This window comes from Chelonia mydas, chromosome 3 (genome assembly GCF_015237465.2).
Source record: "Chelonia mydas isolate rCheMyd1 chromosome 3, rCheMyd1.pri.v2, whole genome shotgun sequence".
NCBI lineage: Eukaryota > Metazoa > Chordata > Testudines > Cheloniidae > Chelonia > Chelonia mydas.
The window spans coordinates 4,312,810-4,322,328 of record NC_057851.1 but is presented as its reverse complement, the minus strand read 5'-3'; the positions used below and the strand labels follow the sequence as shown (position 1 = coordinate 4,322,328).

Genomic DNA, 9,519 nt, shown 5'->3' with positions numbered 1-9,519 from the left:
CAGGCCCATGGCAATCGGCCTCTTCTCACAGCTTGGTCTTCTGGCCAGGTCTTGTTTTAGCCTCACTCCTTCCAGGGTAACAAATAGTCCAACCAACCAGTCCAATAGCTTCACAAAAGATCTTCAGCCCTGGCTCTGGGCCCCAGGATCCTCATGTCATCCATATCCCCTTCTCAGGGCCGCACGCCGCCTTCCCAGTGGCTGGCTGGGGAGGCCCAGGCCCTCCCACTATATGGGGTTCCAGTCCGGAGACCCTATAACCAGCTGCCTCGGTCTGCTCCCTCAGACTCTTTGCTGCGGCGTCCCTGGACTTCTGTCTACCGTAGCCTGCCAGCGGCCCTCTCCCACAGCTTCTCTAGATCCAGCCTTTCCTCAGGGCTGGATTGTGCAGGGCTCTCCCTAGGGATCCCCCAACAAAGCCAAAGCAGAGGTGCCAACTTTCACCAGCTTCTGCTCTCCTCGGGCTTGGCCTTTCATGCCACCTACGTTCCCCTAATGCAGCCCGTGATTGCACAGTGTATCATGTAGCTCTGTCCTTTATCCCATGGATGCCACCTCCACAGGGGCACGCACGCCCCTGGCGTCACCCTGGTAAACCCAGGCGCCAGGCGGGACAGGCTGAGAGAGCATTCAGAACAGGTTCCTAGCAACTGGACAATACCAGCAAGTTGTTTGGAATAACAAATACTAATACAGGCAGGCCCCAAAGCAATGGCGTTGGGAGACTCATTCTGTCAATTACCCAGCCTCTTCCGCAGCCCTCCGAGCTATTTCTGTACCAGAGGCCGGGAGCAAAGCCTACTTTAATTATACAGTGAATCAGAGCATTATCACAGCTCTCCGGCTCATCAACTCCATGGCCATCAGAAGTCCCAGGGCATCATTAACCTCCCTAGCGCCGCTTCTCCGCCGTCTTGCTGGCAGGCTGTGGGCTGCCAAGGCGTACTGCTTCATAAACGCAGGCAGCTCGCAGGAGGTGCCTTGCTTGGCGACTCCGCTTGCTCCCAGCCGGTCCGTTTCGGACGACTAGAACGTACCACCCGAGCGGTCAGAGCTGCCTGGCCTGGCCCTACCCACCTCGGTCGAGTCCAAGGGAAAGGCTAGCTGGGCAGTGACAGACTAGGACTGTCACGTTAGAGAGGGTTGGGGGCGGGTGGGCGCTCAGGATTACAGGAGCAGGGTGGGGTTTGGGGACAGCAGCAGACCTAGGGGTGTACGGGGAGACTTTGGCAAACCAGTAAAGTGCCTGAAGCCACTATGGCTTATTGCTAAAAGCAGCCAAGTCAGCAGGCTGTAAATTGGCCAAGTCAGCAGGCTTAGCTTAACCAAGGCAGGAGGAGAGGGGGGGTCTTTGGGTGCCACAGAGAGGGCAGCTTGACCCCGCGTCCTTCCTGATAAGAATTGCCTTGAAGTAGCTGATACATGCATCTTAGAAGAGCAGGATGTGCCCCAGGAATGTCTATTGGGGCCTCAAGGCTGCAAACTCTGGAAAAACCCACCCCTGGCTAATCGATAATCAGAAGGAACCTCTCGCTTGACCATTGAAACGGCTTACTTAACAAGTTTTCTGTAAGGGACATGTCATTCTATTACTAATGTATAAATAAGGGGGGAAAGTTTGAGGTAGTTGGACTCTTTTTGGACTCTCCCTCTGGATACAACTTGCAGTCCCCGCGGGCAGACGGAAGATTTGCCGCTGTGCCACTCGAGAGCCACACTCAGCTCTGGTAATTATCAAGGGTTGGGGTGTTTTACTAACCTGTTTGCTTGAGACTAAGTCAAGCTTAGCTTTAAGTGAAAGCCCTCTTGTGTGGTCCTGTTTGTGCCAGCCATCGATCGGCCCCGTGTCTCCCCTGATTTATTTCCTGACCCCACCTCGCACAGAGTAAAGGTTACCAAGAGCTTTGGGTTGAAAGAACCTCGGGTAACAGGGGAGGCCCAGGACTGGAATAGCCGGAGCTGGGTCAGGACTGAGGGGCAGCCGCAGGGGAGCGCTTGCACTGGAATAGCAGGTGGGGCTGCAGATGAGGACAGGGAGACTTTGGCATGGTTGGGCAGAGGAGAAAGAGCAGTGACTGCAAACCTTGCTGGCTCCTAGCTTCACCCTCTTGGAGGCTCTGCGAAAGGGGAAACTGCCTGCGTTAGCTTCCCACCCAAAAGTCCAGCCAGGCAGGTTGGTCGGAACATTTCAGTCCAGCGAGCCCCAGTCACATGAAACCGCCACCAGAGCCCTGGTTGCTTTGCCTTCCCCATATGACTCAGCCTCTCCGTTCAGCCTGAACTCAGCTGGGTTCTCCGGCCGGGGGAGAACCAGCTTTAAAGGGGAAAATCATTGGCTGGAAGACGAAGGGCCGCCCTGATCCCAGGGCACTTCAGCGACGGGTACAGGAAATCAAGCCACAAGGAAGGGTGGAGGGCGCAGGGGAGCGTTAAAAGCACCTTCACCTCTTGATTGCATGTTTGAGTCCAGCAGCAGGCACTGCCAGTTATTTTCCCAGCCAGCAGGGCTGTTTAGTGGTCTCTGTGTAATGAATTCACTGGCCCTCTGGTTAGCAATCCTAGCGGAGGGGCCAGGCGTCAGACTTCACTGGGGATGAATCACCTGCCACAGAGCCCTGTTATATAAACCACACATGCAGTGGGGAAGCCCAGGTCTAGAACCCTTGACCTCCAGGGCCCCAGACATCTAGATCTTGAGCTAAAGAGCAGCTCCCTTAGCTGTGAAAAGAAAAGGAGGACTCGTGGCACCTTAGAGACTAACCAATTTATCTGAGCATGAGCTTTCGTGAGCTACAGCTCACTTCATCGGGTGCATGCAGTGGAAAATACAGTGGGGAGATTTGCAGCAGCAGGTCTGTTGCACACCTTTGTCCCCGGGGCTCAAACCCGTGGTCAGTGCAGGGTTCCGAACTGAAGTGCAAGGGAGGAGCAGCTGGCGTCTCTCCCTGTCTAACTTATTCCCCCAGTTCCTTACTTCTTCCATTGCCAGTGGATCTTTTCTTTGCCGTCCCCCCCGTCCCGCTGAGCGAGGTGGCAGGACATGGGTTATTTGACTGGCTTAACAAACAGCCCCACAGCCAGGCTTAGGCAATTAGTAACTCTGGGAAGAAAACAGGAAGCAGCATTGCCAACAGCAACAAGCAGCCTGGGGAGCTGGATCCCGCGCCCTGCGGGGGAGCAGAGGAGTGGGGAGCGACTGCCTTTCCCACCGAAAGTCTGCAAACACCCTGACAAAGGAACGGAGCCAGGAATGGAGCCCCTCTCCCCAAGCACCTCTTCTCGAGGTCCGGTCCAGCCCCACGTCTCTGATTCTGTAAGAGACTTGGCAGTGCCGCGCAAATCGCTGTCGCTCCGTCCCTGCTCTTCGCAGTGCTCCGAGCGTCTTCCAACAGCAAAGACGCAGCCTAACCAGTAGGAAAGGGGGCAGGCCAGTGAATGGTGGCCCAGAGCTTCTGGAGGAGTTTTTGAGCAGTAGCGCCTGGCAGGCCTGGTCCTGGGACCAAGGACTACGTCGCGCCAGGCGCTGTACAAACACAGAAGACAGTCCCTGCCCCAAAGCGCTGCCAGTCAAAGTACTGTATAAGAGACAATGGCTGGAGACAGACGGGGAGTCCAAGGAAACACCGAGACGCTATTGGTCAGCCTGACGGTGGTCTCGGCACACCAGCAGCTGTACCGTTGTCAGGCTTTGTCCAGGCCTCATGGCAAAGGAGAGGTTTGACGGAAGATAACAGGTAGTTTGGTGGTGGGTTACGGGAGTGCCTCCCACACGTGAGGGGCAGCAGGGGAGAACGCACAAGGGTGCTTGTTTGAAAATGTAATATGGGGGTGATGAAGGGCAGAGGTTGCCCTCTAGCGGCTGAGACCCCAGACAGGGTAAAGGACCTGCTACTGCTGCTAGCTAAGGGAGCTGTCCTGTAGCTCCAGAGCTTAGAGGCCTGTGTCTTTGGAGCTGCTGGGCCAAAGCTACCTGGGGAGGAGCACGCTCAGGTGGGAACAGGAGACAAACACATCCAATGCGGGATAGCACCTGCTGGATACAGGGAGCAGGGAGAGGGGCCGGCCCCTCCAAGAGAGCGGGGCTCTTAGGGGCAGGGTGGCACCTTCAGCTGGGCTAGTTGGAGCCACGTGACACTCACGCCTGCACCTTTGCAGGCAGACTTTCACCAGCAGGCACAAGGGCTTCAGCAGGGCCCTGAAACAACGGAAGAGCTTCGCAGCCGCCTGGCTTCGCCTTTCACATGCGTTGGCCCCACTGGTGTAGCGATGTCTCTACTGCCCTCTACTGGAGAGAACCAGAACTGCTCCAGTGTGTGTCCCAAGCCCTCTACTGCCCACAGCTACTGAGGGAGGATCCGATTCCAGCTGGTGTGGCAGGGGCCTGTGGAGCGGGAGGGGCGGCGTTCTGCCCTTGCTGTCCCTGGGACGTTCAGAGAGGCTGCAGGAAAGTGACAAGGGCAACGGTCCCAGTGGCCCTAAATGGGGGGGCCCAGCTTCCGTGGAAGGATGGCTGGTACAGCCCCGGGCAGCGTGCACGTAACAGAGAACCTTTGTGCGCTGGGCTCTTGCAGGCTGAGCAGAGCTGTACCTGACCAGTGTGCGGGCGGGAGACCACCGCGAAGGGCAGCTCAGCAGATGCAGACAGCCACCCTGGAGGAGCAGGAGCGGGCAGCGTGGCCCCTTGCTTGATAGCTGGCAAAGGCACCTCCGACCCCATTCAGTCCTCCACAACTGAAGGAGGCGTGGGTGGCAGATAAGGAGGCCGGTCAGATACAGGCGTCTGGGGGGTCCCTGAGCTGGGTGCGTGGAGGAGGGGGGCGGGGTAATAGGTGTGCTATGGCGTTTCCCCTGCCCCCTGCTTTAGGAAAAAACAGTCTTCTGCAGGAGGCAGCAATGTGTAGTGGTTAGGGAAGGGGAGTGGGGATCAGGACTCCTGGGTTCTATTCCCAGCTGTGACCTTGGCCTCAGTCTCCCCGCTGCCTACGGGGCAGCCCCCAGCCCAGTGCCGCCCCGCTGTGTGTGCTCGGTTACTAGTCAGAGCGCTGGGCCCTGCAGCAGGAGACGGTCGCGTTTGCTCCGGAACCTCGATCCTTTGCTCAGCCGCAGTCGTCCAGCAGGCTCCTCACCAGGGCCCTGGGCTTCTGCCTCCCTCTTCTCCTTCCCCACACAGGGGTTTGGCAGCTTTTCCCTGCTCAGCTCCACCCGGCTTTCCATAAAGCTGCTGCTGCCCTCAGCCCAGGCCCTGGGCCCGTCCCCCGACACACCCCAGGCACAGAGCGGATGTCATCTACTCCCGGAGCCCTCAGCTTCAGTTTCTCGGTTAAGACCTGGTGAAACCCCACAGCATCAAGGGTCAGGACACCCCTAAGACGGCCCCCAGGTGTGTTCTGTCTGGTCCCACGGAAACACCTGGGCAGGGGCATAGCCGGATACTCAGGAGTGCAAACAGATCTGTTCTAGCCTGTCCCCCGACACGCACATTTGTACCAACCCCTCTTCTGTTCTCTCTCAGCCAGGTTTGAACCCAGGTCCTTCGAGGCAAACAGCATAAGCCTGACCTACCTGAGCTAAAAGGAGTCCCTCTGTGAGCTTGCAGCAGTATTAGGCTGTTAGCCAGTTACAGGAGGAGGGACACTGAGCACACACTCAGGATTGGATGTTCTTCTAAAAGACGTGCTCTAGTTCAAACAGGAAAGATTTCGGGGAAGTCCTCTGGCCTGTGTCATACAGGAGATCAGACTAGTTGATCACAGCAGTTCCTTCTGGCCTTACAATCTATGAATAAACCAGACAGTTACATGTACCTGGAGTTATTCCCAGCAGACATGGGCCCAGATACATGGTGACGGGGGTGACACAAGTACCGTGACGGACTGAGGGCCGACAGCCAGCCCCAGTGACTCAGCAATGCCCTGATCCAGCCGCAAGAAACCAACAACGATGCCACTTTCCTTTAACCACACACAACCTGGCGTTTTCGTCACAATCAGAATTAGGGTTGCCAGGCGTACGGTTTTTTACCAGAATGCTCTCTCGAAAAGCGACCTTGGTGGCTCCGGCCAGCACCACTGACCAGGCTGCTAAAAGTCTGGTTGGTGGCACAGAGGGGCTAAGGCAGGCTGCCTGCCTGCCCTGGCTCTGCGTGGCTCCCGGGAGTGGCCGGCAGGTGTGACTCCTAGGTGCAGGGGCAGCCACGGGGGCTCCGTGCGCTGCCCCCACCTGGAGCTCCGGCTCCGGAGCTCTCTTTGGCTGGGAACCACGGCCAATGGGAGCTGCGGGGGCAGCGCCTGCTGGCAGGAAGCAGAGCCCCCTGATGCCTCCCCCTAGGAGCCGGACATGCCGGCCGCTTCCAGGAGCCGCATGGAGTCAGGGCAGGCAGGAAGCCTGCCTTAGCCCTGCTGCGCCGTGGACTGGGAGCCGCCTGAGGTAAGTGCTGCCTGGCCGGAGCCAGCACCCCGAATCCCCTCCTGCACCCCAACCCCCTGCCCCAGGTAGGAACCCCTTCCTGCACCCAAACTCCCTCCTGAAGCCCACACCCTGTACACCCTCCTGCACCCCAACCCCCTGCCCCAGCCCTGAGCCCCGCACCCAAATTCCCTCCTGGAGCCCACACCCTGCACCCCCTCCTGCACCCCAACCCCCTGCCCCAAGTAGGAACCCCTTCCTGCACCCAAACTCCCTCCTGGAGCCTACACCCTGCACCCCAAACCCCTCATCCCCAGCCCCACCCCACAGCCTGCACCCCTAGCCAGAGCCCTCACCCTCTCTCACTCCCCAACCCCCTGACCCAGCCCAGAGCCCTCTCCCGCACCCTGAACCTCTCATTTGTGGCCCCACCCCAAAGCCTGCACCCCCCAGCCAGAGCCCTCACCCCCTTCTGCACTCCAACCCTCTGCCCCAGCCCGGTGAAAATGAGCGAGTGAGTGAGGGTGGGCGACGGGGGGGGGTGGGGGGGTGGAGGGGTGGATTGAGCAGAGGGCGGGGCCTCAGGGCAGGGGGTGGGGCTAGGGTGTTCGGTTTTGTGTGATTAGAAAGTTGGCAGCCCTAAACAGAATGTCTGCGCGTCAAGCCCCACACGGAGCAGCCGTCTTCCCTCCCAGAGCCCGGCAAAGGAAACTGGATCCTCCCACCCGGACCAGAGCCATGAATCCCCGCAGCTGGTGGGGTTTACCTTGGCAGGCCGCCTGACTCTGTGACCCCCTCCCCTGCTCCACCTGCCACCCCCCCTTATCCCATTTAAGCCTGGCCAAGCTTCCTAGAGCTTGGAAGTGCCTGGAAAAGCGAGATCTGGAGGGTTTGCTTACGTCTCAGCACCTCCAAGGCCTGACATGCTCACCCAGTGGGGCATGGGGGGCAGGCAGGATTTGTTCTTTTCCTGCCGGGCTGTTTGCAAGTGGATCCCGAAACCAGAAGGAGTTTTGGGGGGTTGGGAGCCGCCCCGCTGAGGCAGGGGTTCGCCCTGGTTTCTGATGGGAAGAAGCAAGCAGAAGGACATGGGGACGGGGACATCCTGCAAGGGACGACGAGGCAGAGGGTGCCGGATGGGGACAGGGGGTTTTGCTGCCTAGGAGAAACTCTGGCACACCACAGCTCCAGGTGGTGGGACTGGGACGGGAGAGCAAGGGCCACTGCAGGGGCATTGGCAGAAATGTTCCCAGGACTGGGATAGCGGGGGCGGGTGGAGGGCGGGCTGGACAACTGCAGGTCGGGATTCAGGGGCATTGACAGAGCTGTGGGGTGGGGGGAGCCCAGGGCTGGAATAATGTGGGGGGCTATAGGGCTGGATTGAGGGGCGTCGGCAGAGCTGTGTGGGGAGCCCAGAGCTGGCACAGTGGGGAAGGGGGGCTGTGGGTCAGGATTGAGGGGCATCGGCAGAGCTGTGTGGGGAGCCCGGGGCTGGCACAGTGGGGAAGGGGGGCTGTGGGTCAGGATTAAGAGGCATCGGCAGAGCTGTGTGGGGAGCCCGGGGCTGGCACAGTGCGGAAGGGGGCTGTGGGTCGGGATTGAGGGGCATCGGCAGAGCTGTGTGGGGAGCCCGGGGCTGGCACAGTGGGGAAGGGGGGCTGTGGGTCGGGATTGAGGGGCAGCAGCAGAGCTGTGTGGGGAGCCCGGGGCTGGCACAGTGGGGAAAGGGGGCTGTGGGTCGGGATTGAGGGGCAGCAGCAGAGCTGTGTGGGGAGCCCAAGGCTGGCACAGTGGGGAAGGGGGGCTGTGGGTCAGGATTGAGGGGCATCGGCAGAGCTGTGTGGGGAGCCCAGGTCTGGCACAGTGGGGAAGGGGGGCTGTGGGTCAGGATTGAGGGGCATCGGCAGAGCTGCGTGGGGAGCCCAGGGCTGGCACAGTGGGGAAGGGGGGCTGTGGGTCAGGATTGAGGGGCATCGGCAGAGCTGTGTGGGGAGCCTAGGGCTGGCACAGTGGGGAAGGGGGGCTGTGGGTCAGGATTGAGGGGCGTCGGCAGAGCTGTGTGGGGAGCCCGGGGCTGGCACAGTGGGGAAGGGGGGCTGTGGGTCAGGATTGAGGGGCATCGGCAGAGCTGTGTGGGTAGCTCGGGGCTGGCACAGTGGGGAAGGGGGGCTGTGGGTCGGGATTGAGGGGCATCGGCAGAGCTGTGTGGGGAGCCCAGGGCTGGCACAGTGAGGGAGGGGGTTGTGGGTCGGGATTGAGGGGCATCGGCAGAGCTGTGTGGGGAGCCCAGGGCTGGCACAGTGGGGAAGGGGGCTGTGGGTCGGGATTGAGGGGCATCGGCAGAGCTGTGTGGAGGGCTCAGGGCTGGCACAGTGGGGAAGGGGGGCTGTGGGTCAGGATTGAGGGGTATCGGCAGAGCTGTGTGGGGAGCCCGGGGCTGGCACAGTGGGGAAGGGGGGCTCTGGGTTGGGATTGAGGGGCATCGGCAGAGCTGTGTGGGGAGCCCGGGGCTGGCACAGTGGGGAAGGGGGGCTGTGGGTCAGGATTGAGGGGCATCGGCAGAGCTGTGTGGGGAGCCCGGGGCTGGCACAGTGGGGAAGGGGGGCTGTGGGTCAGGATTGAGGGGTATCGGCAGAGCTGTGTGGGGAGCCCAGGGCTGGGGTAGCGGGGATTGGCACAGAGAAGGAAGGCTCTGTAACACAGATGGTCGGACACCACAACCCACCAGGCTGGGGACCCTTCGGGAGGTGCCTTCGTGCTGTGATCTCCTCCTGCATTAGTCCTCAGTGGCCTGCCGCTGCCTGCACTTCCCACGCTCGCCCTGCTCAGCAAATACGGCAGCCGGGCCAAGCCAAAGCACCGGCCCAGTCTGGCCGCACAGCCGCCTCCACCAAGGTTATCCTCCCAGGGCGGGGCGAGGCCGAACGGTATAAAGCAGGGAGCCCTGCGTATACCCGGGAGGAGCGAGAGGAGGGGGCTCTGTAGCTTTTCTGATGCACCCTGCTGCTCTTTCCCCCAGGGGGTCTCTGCCCACCTGTGTCCACAGGTGCACCCCGAGTGCAGCCGTTGCTGTTTCTCTCCAAGGCCTCCTGGAATCGCTCAGCTCAGCACAAG

At 60.4% G+C, this 9,519-nt stretch overlaps 1 long non-coding RNA gene across 1 annotated transcript; it reads left to right on the top strand.

Annotated features, from left to right (window-relative positions):
- The first annotated feature begins 1,629 nt into the window (after positions 1–1,629).
- On the top strand, positions 1,630–5,748 carry LOC119565686. The gene is made up of 3 exons (XR_005224497.1): positions 1,630–1,727; positions 4,572–4,765; positions 5,513–5,748. It is a non-coding gene; the product is annotated as an uncharacterized LOC119565686 (long non-coding RNA).
- The last annotated feature ends 3,771 nt before the right edge of the window (positions 5,749–9,519 follow it).